The sequence below is a fragment of the Odocoileus virginianus genome, chromosome X (genome assembly GCF_023699985.2).
Source record: "Odocoileus virginianus isolate 20LAN1187 ecotype Illinois chromosome X, Ovbor_1.2, whole genome shotgun sequence".
NCBI classification, from domain to species: domain Eukaryota; kingdom Metazoa; phylum Chordata; class Mammalia; order Artiodactyla; family Cervidae; genus Odocoileus; species Odocoileus virginianus.
Window position 1 is genome coordinate 30,077,170 of NC_069708.1, and position 17,238 is coordinate 30,094,407.

A 17,238-nucleotide genomic window follows, 5' to 3' on the forward strand; every position below is an offset into this window, starting at 1 on the left:
GAAGCCCTAGATGAAGCCATAGGCCCTAAGTAAGGTGGGAGCTTCCCAGATGATGCTAGTGGTAAAGAACATGCCTGTCAAGGCAGGAGATGAAAGAGACGGGTCTGATCTCTTGGTTGGGAAGATCTCCTGGAGGAGGGCATGGCAACCCACTCCAGTATTCTCACCTGGAGAATCTCAGACAGAGGAGCCTGGTGGGCTACTGTCCATAGGGTCACAAAGAGTCAGACACGACTGAAACGACTTAGCACAGCACAGCACAGCACAGCACAGGGGTATGGGTGGGTGGTGAGGAAGTGTCCAGACTTAGAACAGGACCATGGACAGAGATCAGCAGGCATCTTTAACCAGATCCCACAGCGAAATGCAGCCCTCCATCATGTGGCTGTACATTCTGTGTTCTGTGGATAATATATGGAATGTGTGATGTGGGTTTTGGGCTTCCTTGGGTTGGGCACCATCAGAGTGCCCTGTACAGTGTGATTTCCCCCTCAGGACAGGCTCACAGGCCTTATTTAGTGTGGGAGGTATTAGTAGTGTCAATTGTACACTGTTGGAAACTTCAGTGTAGTCTTGTGGTTTGAACAGTAGTCTTAGAGTAAGGAGACGAGCCAGATTGAGCTCAACAAACCCTAGAAACATCTGATTCAGGGCTTCTTGGACATGGTTCCCTCTTCTCCTTTAAAGAAAGGACCCTGAAGGACTCTTCTTCATATGAAATCCAGTACTCCAGAGTTTGCCTCATTCCCCAACTGCCACCAACCCAGGCAGAAGAAAGCAAGGTGAGCTGTGTTGTAGTAGAAAAACACTAAACTTGAAACAAATGACCTCGAGTTCTGACCCCTACTAATATAATCCTGGACAGTTTACAGAATCTTCTCAAAGCCACAATCTCTTCATTTGTAAAAAGGAAATAACAATTATAATCTCTACCTCACAGAAAGAAGTTTATGAGTAAGGCTTGGCACATACAAGAATAAAATAAATGTGTCTGCTTGTGCATGTATTCTAGAAGTTCCTGAAATCTCCCTTTCTGCAGTAAATCTTTCCTAAGTCATTGATGAAGTTATGAGTTTCCTTCTGTCTACACTAGTAGTTCCTATTATATCTTCCTTTTACTCTGTTATTAGCTGATACTCTTGTTGTTGATGTTGATAATGGTGGTGATGATGGTGAGATGATGATGGTGATAGTACAATGTGGTAAATAATGACTGTCTCAGATCATGGGACAAATAATACAGATAAAGGGAGAGTGGGAGAAGCTAGGAAGGAAACTGGCTCTGGTTGAGACTGAACCCTGACCTTCCCTGAACTAACCTATCCAGGTCCATCCATATAGGCAATCATATCAAATCCCCAAGGACATTGCACTGGGGATTATGCAGCAAAATGTGTGGTCTAAGTAGATCCTGCCCAGAATGGAAGATGTGTTTCAAAAGAGTAAGTGCAGAATAATGCGAGAAAAGAGATGTTCCCACCAATATAACACAAATGCTCCCTGAGCACTCTCTTTGGCTAAATATAAACCAATCTATTGGCATCTAGGAAATGTGGAGTCAGTACGCACCCAGAGCAATCAGTGAGTGTCCTCACCTTTCAGAAAACAGGGTATTCTCTCTTGTTACTTCAAACCTTCAAAATCTTCAATTTCTTCCCAAAGTTTGAATAATAAAATGTCAAAATCCCTAGGCTGATAACCATGAAACAGTTCCAATATCTTTCTAGTTCTATGTAGCTGGTGCTGCAATCACAAGAACATCCTCCATTTAATATGTCCATATCTTTGTTCATGCTTTTCTCTCAGCCTGGAATGCCCTTTCTGCACTTCTGTACATCAAAATCCTTCTCTTTCTTTAGGGTCCTTGAAGTGTCATGTCCTATCTAATGTCTTTCTTAAATCCCCTTGTGTTATTTTCCTAGGACTGCTGCAACACATTACCACAGACTTGGTGGTTTAAAATTACATAAATTCATTGTTTCACAGTAGAGGCCAGAATTCCAAAATCGAGTTGTCAGCAGGGCCATGCTCCCTCCGAAGGTCTAGGGGAGTATCTTTCTTGCTTCTTCCAATTTCTGGCATTCCTGGTATTCCTTACTTTGTGGCAGCATGACCATAATTTCTGCCTTCATCTTCATGTGACCTTCTTGCCTGTATCTCTGTATTGCTCATCTTCTTATATAGACACCTGTCATTGGATTTAGATCTTATCTAGTCAATCCAGGATGATGTCATTGAGAGATATGTCATCACTTAATTAAGACCCTTTTCCACATAAATTCACATCTATGGGTTTGAGGGGGTTATGACTTGGGTATGTCTTTTTTAGGAGGTTACCATTCAACCAACTACATCCTCCAAGACTAAATCAACATCCCTTTCTCTTGACCTTATACAGCATATTCTATAATATATATTAGAGGTTTGTGAATATAATTCTGTCTGTCTGACCTGGGGGAAAATTCTGCAATTTCAGGGACTATGTCTTATTCATCTCTGTGTAAGTCAGTACTTATCCCAATGCCTGATATATAGTTGATGTTCAATTGGTTATTGTCAACATTTTTAAATGGTCAACATTTTACATCTGGAATAGAGGGAAGCAGCTATGGAAGGCAGGCTGGAGAATTAAAGTACTATTTATCAGAGTTATGATGTAGAGTAAGTGCCTCTAGAAAAGTATTGGCTCCCCCCATCTCCAGGAGGCAGTTGTTACTCCTTGCAATATTATAATTCAAGCAGCAAGAATTTCTTTAGAATTACCAATTCAAACTATACTTTCTCCTTTAGCATATTTAACTGACTATGTGCCAAATGTTATGCTAGGCATGACACAGAGATACATAAAGCCACAAGATATAGATATTTCCCTTTATGAGCTTAGTGTCTATCCAGAAAGGAAACATATACACATATGACATTTATGAGGTCAGATACAAGCACCTGCACATAGGTGTGACTGAGGGGCTACTGCCAAAGATAAGTGAGAGAGTCATTTTGTTGTTGTTGTTCAGTTGCTCAGTTGTATCCACCCATGAACATGCTGAAGCTCCAATACTTTGGCCATCTGATGCAAAGAGCCAACTTACTGGAAAAGGCCCTGATGCTGGGAAAGATTGAGGGCATGGGGAGAACAGAGAGACAGTGAGATGGCTGGATGGCATCACTAACTTCAGTTCAGTTCAGGTCAGTCGCTCAGCTGTGTCCGACCATTTGTGATCCCATGAACATGCCAGGCCTTCCTGTCTATCACCAACTCCTGGAGTCCACCCAAACCCATGTCCATTGAGTCAGTGATGCCATCCAACCATCTCATCCTCTGTCGTCCCCTTCTCCTCCTGCCCTCAATCTTTCCCAGCATCAGGGTCTTTTCCAATGACTCAGCTCTTTGCATTAGGTGGCCAAAGTTTTGGAGTTTCAGCTTCAGAATCAGTCCTTCCAATGAACACCCAGGAACACTCAAGAGTCTTCTCCAACACCACAGTTCAAAAGCATCAATTCTTTGGCACTCAGTTTTCTTTATAGTCCAACTCTCACATCCACACATGACCACTGGAAAAACCATAGCCTTGACTAGACAGACCTTTGTTGACAAAGTAATGTCTCTGCTTTTTAATATGCTGTCTTGATTGGTCATAACTTTCTTTCCAAGGAGTAAGAATCTTTTAATTTCATGGCTGCAATCACCATCTGCAGTGATTTTGGAGCCCAGAAAAATAAAGTCAGCCACTGTTTCCACTGTTTCCCCATCTATTTCCCATGAGGTGATGGGACCAGATACCATGATCTTAGTTTTCTGAAAGTTGAGCTTTAAGCCAACTTTTTCATTCTCCTCTTTCACTTTCATGAAGAGGCTCTTTAGTTCCTCTTCACTTTCTTCCATAAGGGTGGTGTCATCTGCATATCTGAGATTGTTGATGTTTCTCCCAGCAATCTTGATTCCAGCTTATGATTCATTCAGCCTGGCATTCAGCATGATGTACTCTGCATATACATTAAATTACCAGGGTGACAATATACAGCCTTGACATACCCCTTTCCTGACTGTGAGCCAATTCATTGTCCCATGTCCAGTTCTAACTGTTTCTTCTTGACCTGCATATGGGTTTCTCAGGAGACAGGTAAGGTGGTTTGGTATTCCCATCTCTTTAAGAATTTTTCACGGTTTGTTGTGATCCACACAGTCAAAGGCTTAAGTGTAGTCAATGAAGCAGAAATAGATGTTTTTCTGGAATTTCCCTGCTTTTTCTATGATACAACAGATGTTGGCAATTTGATCTTTGGTTTCTCTGCCTTTTGTAAATCCAGCTTGTACATCTGGAAGTTCTCAGTTCATGTACTGTTGAAGCCTAGCTTGAAGGATTTGGAGCACTACCTTGCTACCATGAAAAATGTGTATTACAAATATTTTGGCATGTGTCCACTCTCACACTGAACTGAGAATTCCTATCTCCTTGAGGGCAGGAAACTTGCTTCCTTCTCTTTGTCTTTCCATTCTTCAGGCATATATTTGTGGAATAAAATGTTTAAATAAGTGAATGAGCTGAAGACTTTATGCATACTTTTATACCAACCGTGGCCACACAGATGAGTGCTCCTAATGGATTCTTCCAAAGAACAGTTGATTCTCCTTTGAGCCTAGTTTGGTCAACATGTGTATCAACAACCAGATGAGACTGAGCTAATTGCCGGATCCTCATTCAACATGAGGTCACCCTGACCAGGACCACTGTCTCTACAAGAGGTTCAATTCCAGGGTTGGTGTGACCCTAAAGATAACCCATCCCATAGAAGATGCCCTCATGTCTCCTTGCCTGAAGTCAAATGGCCATAGAGAGGGAGGGGAGTTTAGCAGAGGAAGTAGGAAGAGCAAAAAGGACAGTAGGGAAGGAAAGAGAATGGAGACAAGGAGGGAAAGATGGGGTGGGGGTAGAAAGAACTAGGAAGGAGGGGTAACAGAAATAAGCAGATGTGCCACCTTAAATCAGATGATGGATGTTTTAGGTATTAGCTAATTGTGCCATCCTCATGCAAAATAATATCCATTGAATTCTAGTCATGCACTCTGACTAACAATGAACACCTGTGCCCTTCACACTTTGCAAGAATAGTAGCAAGGTACAGTTGACTTAGGCTCTTGGTGTGAGGCAGATATATATTCAAGCCCTGAGCTGTGTGACTTTGGGCATAGAACAACTCTCTGAGGCTCATTTTCCTCATATTTAAGATGGGAATAATATCTACTTTGAAAGATTATCTACCTTACAAAGATTAGTGGTACTATACATGAAGTGCTTGGCAAATAGGAGGTCAACAAATGATAGCTACTATTATTATGTGCTTTCAGGAGGCTGCATAGTGAAAAAACACAGACTTCAGAGACAGATCAAGGTTTGAATCCTATTTCTGCCATTACCAGCTGGATTTTACATCCTCCTTCTGAGAATTAACTCTGTCACCCTTCGAATTTCTACCTACAAAGTACAATATAAGAGGTAGAAGCATGGTCTCTGGAGTTTTAAACCTGGTTTATTGTGTAACCTAACATTTCAGAGCCCTACTTTCCCCATTTCAAAAGTGGGAGGAATAAAAATAGTACCAATTTCCTAGGGTTGTTGTGAGGATTAATTGAGTTAATTTATGTCAGATGCTTAAAATTGTTTCTGGTAGATACTAAGATCTCAAAAAAAATTACCTATTGTTATCCTAAAATACTTTCTACACTTACCATCTCATTTATTTCTCACAGCGTCCTGTGAAGTGTGTATTCCATTCTCATTTTACAGTTAAGAAAAATGTGGCTCAGGCTTCTTCAGACTCCTATAGGTAGTAAATGACAGAGCCTAGACTAAAAGGTGTTTTCTCAGTAGCTTTAATGTGTCCCTCTTCTCCTCCACTTTAAACCCTAATACCTACACTGTTTCTCAGTGCTTTTCACTGAATGCCATACAATGTGTCAGGTGTGCCAGAAACTCATTCTGGAAATGCAATATAGACTCATTCTCTACAGACATGCTGATGGACTTTGAGCCTACTTGTTAGAAGAGACATGGCTTCTGAACATTCACCTACATATCTATCATCTTCTATGAAAGCTAGATCTACCACTTCCTGCTCTACAGAAGTCGTTGAATATTGTCTTCCTCCAGAAATCAGAATTCTCTTTCTTTGTACATTTGGTCATCCTGACAACATGCTTTCACTTTTGTCTGGCCTAATCAGCCAGAATCTAAAGCTCTAAAATATTAATTTCCACAAACACACTTATAACCCAGCGAAGTTGGTTAAAAACACATTTATGTAAAGAAAATTCTAATTCTCTATTGACTTCCATTATAAAGTTAACAGCATGTTTCCATGGAAACTGTCCCCATAACACACTGAATCAAAGCTCTTGGTGAAGAAGGGTCAACTGTGCTGTGTTGCCTAGGACTGGGCAAGACTGGGTAGTGTGTGAAATGATGTACATGAAAACAAAATGATATATAAATAGAAGATAGTATTGGTAGTAAGAGCAGTAGACGCATCCACTCTTGGCCCCACAGCCACTCTTGCCTACTTTCAGTTTCTGTAGGGGCTTCCCTACCTTTGATCTTTGTAAGCTGTACTCTACCCTCCACCCCAATACCTATCATGAGCACTCCTTATCATGCCTTGTTGTTTTTTTACTTCCATAGCACTTACTAATACTAATTGTTTTACATATTTATGGGTTTTTTTGGTCCCTCTCTCTTTAGAATGTAAGCAACATGATAATGAAGTTTGTTTGTTTGATTTCACTGTTGTGTCCCAGCGTCTGGAACATCTTGCCTGATATATGTGTTCAATAACTATTTTTTGTGTATGATGGTTACCTTTACTTATTTATTTTTTTATTGACACATAGTTGATTTATAATGCTGTGTTAGTTTATGCTGTACATCAAAGCAGTTCAGTTTATGTATACATTCTTTTCCATTATGGCTTATCATAGGATATTGAATATAGTTCCCTCTGCTATACAGTAGGACCTTGTTTATCCATCTTGTGAATAATAGTTTGTATCTTCTAACCCCAAACTCCCAATCCACCCTTCCCCCACCCCCTTTGGCAACCACAAGTCTGTTCTCTATGTCTGTGAGTCTGCAATAATTATTTATTGAACAAAGGAAGGGATGAATGAATGATTGAATGATGACTGTTGCTCCCTCTGTATGAAAAATCTCATCTATATGTCTCAACCTCCTCCACAACCTCTGAATGCAGCAGAAGTATCACTTCCTCAAGTAAGATTTCCTGCTGCCTTAATGTTGGTTGTATCACCCTATCAAATCTTGTTACTACAGCCTATGCTTTTCCTATAGAACATACTTGCAATTAAATAACAAATTCTATCTTATTTGTTGTCTCTCCCTCTCAAGACAGACACTCTATATTGGCAAAGATTACACTGTGTTCGCCTCTATATCCTTAGTATCTAGAGTAGAGCCTGACACATAAGAGGAGCTTAGTAAATAAGGTATGAATGACTGAATGGAAGTTGTGTCAGTTATGGAATGGAACAGAGGGTCTCAATTTAAGCACTTACTCTTTAGCATAGAATTCAGACATGTCTAGAGGAGTGGTGGATTAGGGTGTTTAGTGATCTATTTAGATGAGGGTTTGAGACTTGTGGGAAATAATTCAGCCTAAGGAAAAACAGAGTGGAAGCTGACAAGGTTGGATGGATAGCATGAGAAAGGTAAAACTGAATAGAACATTAGTTGCAGTGTCTACTACTTAGTTTGCTCTTTGTCCCAGGTCTTGGGACACTCAAGCCTGAGTTTTAAAAAGTGTGTGATGGGAGGAAAACCAGTGATAGCTCTTTTGCCAAAAACAGCAGATTTTAAAACATGGTGTAGCTCTGCTTTGGGAGCTTTCTTATTAAGTATAGCCTAAACATGGAGCTACAAGAAGACCCATTTTGGCTTCCAGTTCAAGATGGCGGAGTAGAAGGACATGTGTTCATCTCCTCCTGCAAGAGCACCGAAATTGTAACTAGCTATTGAACAACCATCGACAGGAGGATGCTGGAACCCACAAAAAAAAAAAAAAAAAAGATGCCCTATGTCTGAAAACAAAGAAGAAGCCACAGTGAGATGGTAAGCGGAGCACAATCGTGATAAAATCAAATCCCATACCCACCTGGTGGGTGACCCACAGACTGGAGACCCACAGATTGGAGAACAATAATACCAAAGAATTGTCCCACTATTGTGAAGATTCTGAACCCCATGCAAGGCTTCCCAGCCTGGAAATCTGAACAATGGACTGGGAATCACCAGGGAATCTGACCTTGAAGGCCAGTGGGATTTGATTATAAGCCTTCCAAAGGACTGAGGGAAACAGATTCCAGGCTTGGAAGGCACAAACAAAATTTTGCATGCACCAAGACCCAGAGGAAAGGAGCAGTGACACCACAGGAGACTGAACCAAAACTACCTGCTAGTGTTGGAGGGCCTCCTGTGGAGGCATGGGTCGGCAGGGGCTCACCACAGGGACAGGGGCACTGGAAGATTCCCCCTTGGTGTAAACCCTCTTGGAGTTTGCCATTAACCTGTAGAGCCTGTAGACCCCCCAGGGCTGGGTCGCCTCAGGCCAAACAACTACCAGAGAGGGAATGAAACCCCACCCATCAGCAGATAATTGGATTAAAGCTTTACTGAGCAAGGCCCTGCCCACCAGAGCAAGACCCAGTTTTTCCCATCACCAGTCCCTCCCATCAAGAAGTTTACACAAGCCTCTTAGCCTCATCCATCAGAGGGCAGACAGAAGAAGCAAGAAGAAGCACTGTCTCACAGCAGCTAAAACAAAAATCAAAGTACAGAAAGTTAATCATGATGAAAAAGCAGAAAATTATGTCCCAGATGAAGGGACAAGATAAAGTCCCAGAAAAAAAAAAACTAAATAGAGAGGAGATAGGCAACTTTCCAGAAAAAGAATTTAGAATAATGATAGTGAAGATGATCCAGGATCTCAGGAAAACAATGGAGGCAAGATTGAGAAGACGCAAAAAATGTTTACAAAGACCTAGAAGAACTAAAGAACAAACAAACAGAGGTGAATAATACACTAGAAGGAATCAAGACTAGAATAACTGAGGCAGAAGAATGGATAAATGACCTGGAGGACAGAATGGTGGAAGTCACTGCCATAAAACAGAATATAGAAAAAAGAATGAAAATAAATGAAGACAGCCTAAGAGATCTCTGGGACAATGCTAAACACACCAACATTCATATTATAGGCGTCCCAGAAAGAGAAGAAAGAGAGAAAGGACCTGAGAAAATATTTGAAGAGATAATAGCTGAAAACTTCCCAAACATGGGAAAGGAAATAGTTAATCAAGTCCTGGAAGCACAGACAGTCCCAGGAAGGATAAACCAAAGAAGGAATACACCAAGACACATAGTAATCAAACTGACAAAAATTAGACAGAGATAAAATATTAAAAGCAACGAGGGAAAAACGACAAATAACACACAAGGGAACTCCCATCAGGCTGTCAGCCGATTTCTCAGCAGAAACTCTACAAGCCAGAAGGGAATGGCACGATATATTTAAAGTGATGAAAGGTAAGAACTTACTACCAAGAATATTCTACACAGCAAGACTCTCCTTCAGATTTGATGGAGAAATCAAAAGCTTTTCAGACAAGCAAAAGTTAAGAAAATTCAATACCACCAAACTAGCTTTACAACAAATGCTAAAGGCACTTCTCTAGGCAGGAAACACAAGAGAAGGGAAAGACCTACAGAAAATAAGCCCAAAATATTAAGAAAATGATAATAGGATGATACATATTGATAATTACCTTAAATGTAAATGAGTCAAATGCACCAACCAAAAGACATAGACTGACTGGGTGGATGAAAACATGTGCATGTATGTACTTCCACTTACTATATCACTCTGCTTGACCCACCCCCACAAATTGTATGTTATTGTTTTATATTGTTAAGTTAATCATGTTCCCATAATGGCTTGCAATTGCAATTATATTTCTTCTTTTTCTGGCTATTGATTCTGAAAACTGATAAACATCTTTTACTATTGTGATTATGTAACTATTACTCACTTAATACCATTGTATCATGATTCATCAACAGAAAAATAATAGAACTTTATATCACCAAAACTAGGATCTAATAGAAGAAACTGTAATAACTTTTTAAAATTCAGATGCATATTAGTTGAACAATACAAATGCTCAGGTATTGCTTTTTTTCTCCAGAGCTCCAGATATGTTTCTAATTGGCAGTCATTTTAAAAAAACTGGACTATATGATGATTGTTCACTTTTACCTAGCTTGTTTCACTTTTTCTATTTTCTATTCAGTGCTCACATTTCATTTGGTTTATGTTCTCCAATGTCTCCATCTCTTCTTTTTTTTGATGTTCTTTCTCAAGCCTTTATCAGGTGTAATAGAAAAGCTTTTGTGTATATATATATATATATATATATATATATATATATATATATATACACATATGTATTTTAGAAAACTTACGAATTTTTGCCTAACTAAAAAAGTGGTGCTCCTCCAGCTAGATCAGCAGCACTAGAGGTCCCTTCGGGGAGCTGAAGGGTTATATTTCTTTAAAATCCTCACAAAACCCTATGAAACTAGTATTCCCATTCCCCAGATGGATGACTGGAACTCAGATTTAAAGAACCCTTTTGCGGAAGGAACATATTCGCTTATACGGTTTCAGAATGTCAAGTACTGTGTCCTACTGGATTCTCAGTTCTGCAAGGAAGACCATTGCCACATTACAGGGGGGGACAACGTTTATATTCAAGGTATACCTCAAATAGGATTAAATCAAAATGGAGACTCTTTCCTCAGGGGCCAGCCACCCTAAAAGACAACGCCGCTGCATGTGGTAGCATTGCTCTGCGGAAAGCCTACAGACACACATCAACGGAGGAAGAGGACTTCCACTTGCAGCTCAGCCCCGAGCAGGTAAATGAGGTCCTGCGAGCTGGTGAGTCGGCCCACAAGATTCTTGACCTTGTCAGCAGAGCTCCAGATTCAGTGTTACGGTTTGAGAGCAACCAGCTAGCTGCCAATTCCCCAGTGGAGGACCGGGGAGGTATAGCTGCCTGCCTGCAGACCAATGGACTGCTGTTTGGCATCTTCGATGGACATGGTGGCCACGCATGTGCTCAAGCAGTGAGCGAGAGGCTCTTCTACTATGTGGCTGTGTCACTAATGTCCCAGCAGACTCTGGAGCAAATGGAGGAGGCCATGGAAAGCATGAAGCCCCTGCTGCCCATCCTTCAGTGGCTCAAGCACCCAGGGGACAGTATCTACAAGGATGTCACGTCAGTGCACCTTGATCACCTCCGTGTCTACTGGCAGGAGCTGCTAAACCTGCACATGGAAATGGGGCTGAACACTGAGGAAGCATTAATGTACTCCTTCCAGAGATTGGATTCTGACATCTCGCTAGAGATTCAGGGCCCCCTCGAAGATGAGATGACCAGGAACCTTTCACTCCAGGTTGCTTTCTCAGGGGCAATGGCTTGCCTGGCCCATGTTGATGGGGTTCACCTGCACGTGGCAAATGCTGGTGACTGCCGGGCCATCCTTGGTGTCCAGGGAGACAATGGCATGTGGTCTTGTCTGCCCCTCACCCAGGACCACAATGCCTGGAACCCAGCCGAGCTGTCACGGCTGAAAAGGGAGCATCCTCAGTCCGAGGACAGGACGGTCATCATGGAAAACAGGCTGCTGGGTGTCCTCATGCCCTGCAGGGGCTTTGGGGACGTCCACCTGAAGTGGAATAAAGAGCTGCAGCACAGTGTCCTGGAGCAGGGCTTCGACACCGAGGCCCTCAACATCTACCAGTTCACCCCCCCCCACACTACTATACCCCACCTTACCTGACAGCCAGGCCAGAGGTCACCTACCACAGGCTGAGGCCCCAGGATTAAGTTCCTTGTGCTGGCCTCTGATGGCCTGTGGGACGTGCTGGGCAACGAGGATGTGGTGAGGCTGGTGATGGAGCACCTGGCTGAATTCATTTGTCTCTGAATGTGGCTCTCATCGCAGAGGAAGCCCTGGTGTGGCTTTGGGACTAGGAATAAAGGCTGGTGGCCCTGCTTTGTCCTCTGAGCTGCCACATGTGTCACCAAGTGCAAAACACAGTTGGCCTGCAGTGTGACCGTCTCCTGAGCAGGCTCGAGGCTCTTTCCCTGACACCTCGGACATCTGACATTTAACTAGCCTCCTGGAAAATATTTCACATCAAGCATTTACTTGGAAAAATTAACCATGTTCTTTAATATATACTGATATTCGTAAACTGTATACCAATGTTCTTTTTGACATTGATTTTCTCACCATGAGAGATATTTAAGTGAAACTTGTAAATAAAAGAGGCAAAATGCGAAAAAAAAAATTGGTGACATTTTTGAGTCCACTTGTTTGATTTAATATGAATAGAATATAGATTTCTAATTAAAAAATATATATGCAACAAGCAACAAAGGCTTACTGTTTAGCATAAAGAACTATAATCAATATCTTGTAATAACCTATGATGGAAAATGATTTCAAAAATAATATATTTGTCTTTGTATAACTGAATCACCTTGCTGTGCACCTGAAACATTGTAAGTCAACTATACTTCAATAAAATATATATATTTTTTAAAAAAAGAAGACTCATGGTGAAGAAAATAAGGTCAGCTCCTGGTGGCAGCACCATCTTTGGCAGACATTGGCTGTAGTGACAGTGATGCCAGCAGTGGCTGCATCAGCTCTGGAATATAAGATGCCTGCAGTTTAAGTGCCCCAAGGAAGAAGAAAATGGTGGAGACAAGTTTCAACTGAGAGGATTGTGTTTGTGAGGACATTTTTTGGCAAAACCTAAACACAATTAGGTTACAATATTCTAATCCCTATCTAGTAATTTACTTTGTAGAATTTGTTTTGCCAAGTCTAGGATATTCTGTTTCTTTTGGTAATAACCAGGGACAATTTAGCCTCAGCTGCCCCAGTCATGCCAGCAATTTTCAGCAACATTCACATCTCTCTCCTTCCATGTTTTCAACTGATTGTTTTTTTTTTAATTTCATTTTTTATTGAAGGATAATTGCTTTACAGAATTTTGTTGTTTTCTGTCAAACCTTAACATGAATCAGCCATAGGTATCCATATATCCCCTCCCATTTGAACCTCCCTCCCATCTCCCACCCCATCACACCCCCTCTGCCCCTGTTGAGTTTCCTGAGCCATAGAGCAAATTCCCGTTGGCTATCTATTTTACATATGGTAATATAAGTTCCCATGTTACTCTTTCCATACATGTCACCCTCTCTTCCCCTCTCCCCATGTCCATAAGTCTATTCTCTATGTCCGTTTCTCCATTGTTTCCCTGTAAATAAATTCTTCAGTACCATTTTTCTAGATTTCATATATATGTGTTAGAATACAATATTTACCTCTTTCTGACTCACTTCACTCTGTATAATAGATTCTAGGTTCATCCACCTCATCAGAACTGACTCAAATGTGTTCCTTTTATGGCTGAGTAATATTCCATTGTGTATATGTACCACAAATTCTTTATCCATTCATCTGTCGATGTACATCTAGATTGCTTCCATGTTCTAGCTATTGTAAAGAGTGCTGCAATGAACAATGGGATATATGTTTGTTTGTTTTTTTAAATTTTCGTTTCCTCAGGGTATATGCCTAGGAGTGGGATTGCTGGGTCATATGGTGGTTTTATTCCTAGTTTTTTAAGGAATCTCCATACTGTCTTCCATGGCTGTATCAATTTGCATTCCCACCAACAGTGCAAAAGTGTTCCTTTTTTTCACACCTTCTCTAGCATTTATTGTTTGTAGACTTTTTGTTGATGGCCATTCTGACTGGTGTGAGGTGATATCTCATTGTGGTTTTGATTTACATTTCTCTAATGATGAGCTGAGATATGCAGATGACACCACCCTTATGGCAGAAAGTGAAGAGGAACTAAAGAGCCTCTTGATGAAAGTGAAAGAGGAGAGTGAAAAAGTTGGCTTAAAGCTCAACATTCAGAAAACTAAGATCATGGCATCTGGTCCCATCACTTCATGGGAAATAGATGGGGAAACAGTGGAAGCAGTGTCAGACTTTATTTTTGGGGGCTCCAAAATCACTGCAGATGGTGATTGCAGCCATGAAATTAAAAGACTCTTACTCCTTGGAAGGAAAGTTATGACCAACCTAGATGGCATATTAAAAAGCAGAGACATGACTTTGCCAACAAAGGTCCATCTAGTCAAGGCTGTGGTTTTTCCAGTGGTCATGTATGGAGTGTGAGAGTTGGCCTGTGAAGAAAGCTGAGCGCCGAAAAATTGATGCTTTTAAACTGTGATGTTGGAGAAGACTCTTGAGAGTCCCTTGGACTGCAAGGAGATCCAACCAGTCCATCCTAAAGGAGATCCGCCTTGGGTGTTCATTGGAAGGACTGATGATGAAGCTGAAACTCCAATACTTCGGCCACCTCATGTGAAGAGTTGACTCATTGGAAAAGACCCTGATGCTGGGAGGGATTGGGGGCAGGAGGAGAAGGGGATGACAGAGGATGAGATGGCTTGATGGCATCACCGACTTGATGGACATGAGTTTGAGTAAACTCTGGGAGTTGGTGATGGACAGGGAGGCCTGGTGTGCTGCAATTCATGGGGTCGCAGAGTTGGACACGACTGAGTGACTGAACTGAACTGAACTGAATGATGAGCTACGTTGAGCATCTTTTCATGTGTTTGTTAGCCATCTGTATATCTTCTTTGGAGAAGTGTCTTCAACTGGTTATTTAAAAAAATAAAATAACAGCTTTATTGAGATATAAGTCACATAACAAACAATTTACCATTTTGTTTTTGGCCGCACCACACAGCATGTCAGATCTTACTTTCCCAACCAGGGATCGAACCTGCATCCCCTGCAGTGGGCACAAGGAGTCTTAACCATTGGACTTCCAGGAAGTCCTTCAACAATTCACCATTTTAAAGTGTACAAATGAGTGGTTTTAGTATATTCATAGAGTTGTAAATCACTTTTAGAATACAATTATTGCCCACAAAAGAAACAAGAAATTCTGTACCCATCAGCAGTAATATTCCATTTCCCCCCATCTCCCCCTAAGCCTACACAACCACTCATCTATTTTGTCACTATAGATTTGCTTATTCTGAACATTTTATATAACTAAATGGGTCATACAATATGTGACTGCCTTCTTTCACTTACTATAATGTTTTCAAAATTCATTCATGCTGTACCATGTATCAGAGCTTCATTCCTTTTAGTTGATAAATAATATTTCATTGTATAGATATTTAACTTTATTTATCCATTCATCAATTGATGGGCATTTAGGTTTTTCCATTTGGGGGCTGCTATGAATAATACTTCTATAAACATTCAGACTAGTTTTTGTTTTCATTTATTTTATGTATATATCTGGAAGAACAGTTTCTGAGTTATATATGGTTATATTTAATCTTTGGAGTAGCTACCAGACTGTTTTCCAAAGAAGCTGTACCATTTTACATTACCACCAGGAATATATGAAGGGTCTAACTTCTCTACATCCTCACCAACACTTGTTATTTGTCATTTTGATTATAGCCATGCTGTGCTGTGCTGTGCTAAGTCGCTTCCATCATGTGACTCTTTGTGACCCTACAGGCTGCAGCCCACCAGCTTCCTCTGTCCATGGTATTCTCTAGGCAAGAATACCGGAGTAGGTTGCCATGCCCTCTCCAGGGATCTTCCCAACCCAGGGACTGAACCTACATTTCCTATATCTCCTGCATTGGCAGGTGGGTTCTTTACCACCAGCACCACCTGGGAAGCCAATAGCCATCCTAGAGACTGTGAAACAGTATATCATTGTAGTTTTCATTTGCATTTCCCTAATGGCTAATGACATTGAACATCTTTTAATGCACTTATTGCTAACTTGTATAATTTCTCTGGAAAAAACTTTATTCAGATCCTTTCCCCATTTTTAATTGGGTTATATGACTTTATAATTGTGTTGTAAGATTTCTCTATGTAAAATGTGGTTTGCAAGTATTTTCTCATTCTTTTGGTTTTCACTTCAGTTTCTTAATGATGTCCTTTGAAACACAAAAGATTTTAATTTTGATGAAGTTCAATTTATCTATTTTTTCCATCATCACTTCGGCTTTTGATGTCTTATCTCAGAAACTACTGTCAAATTTAAGGTCATGAAGATTTATTCATATTTTCTTTAAAGGGTTTTATAGTTTTAGCACCTACTTTTAGATCTCTGTTCAATTTTAAGTTAATGTTTTTATATGGTGTGAGGTGAGTGCCAACCTCATTCTTTTGTAGGTGGACACCCAAGTTGTTTTTCCCAGTACCATGTACTGAAAATACTATTATTCCCCACCCCATTCAATTGTCTTGGTACCCTTACTGAAAGTCAAGTGAGTGTAAATGTTTTTGTTTCTGGGCTTTCAAATGAATTCCACAGATCTACATTTCTGTCCTTAAGCCAGTACCTCATTGTCCTGAATACTGTATCTTTGTACTAAGTTTTTAAATTGCAAAGTGTGAATCCTCCAACTTTTGCTCTTTCTCAAGAATGTTTTGGCTATTGGTTCATTGAATTTACATGTGAATTTTATGATCAGCTTGTCAATTTTTCTAAAGAATCCAGCTTGGATTTTCATAGGGACCTATAGAACTAATTGGGGTTGTGTGTGCATGTGGGTGCTCAGTTGTGTCTGACTCTTGGCAACCTTATGGACTTTAGCCCACCAGGCCTCTCTGTCCATGGGATTTACCAGGCACGAATACTGCAGCAGGTTGCCATTTCCTTCTCCTGGGGATCTTCACCACCCACAGATCAAACCCACATCTCTTGTGGCTCCTGCACTACCAGGCAGGTTCTTTACCAGTTGAGCCAGGGGTGACCTAGAGTAAAACAGTTTAGAAAAGTTTTCTCAGCAAATCAACAGGTCTCAAAAATTTACAAAGAACCTTCATACTAGAGGATGTGGCTCTATCTCTCTCTCAGAGAATTTTCAGTAGTTGGTCCTAGCCAAAACTGAAAGAGAGAATCTGACATAAATGTCTAGCAAGTATCCTGCCATAAGACTATCTGGAATATATCTCTGAACTGCATAAATGTGCCAACATACCCTCTCTACCTAGCTATCTTACAGGTACTTCAAAATGAGTTTGT

The 17,238-nt window shown here is 40.7% G+C and overlaps 1 pseudogene; it reads left to right on the top strand.

Moving 5' to 3' along the window:
- Positions 1-10,692: 10,692 nt before the first annotated feature.
- On the top strand, positions 10,693-12,140 carry LOC139033102 (pyruvate dehydrogenase [acetyl-transferring]-phosphatase 2, mitochondrial-like; annotated as a pseudogene).
- Positions 12,141-17,238: the final 5,098 nt, after the last annotated feature.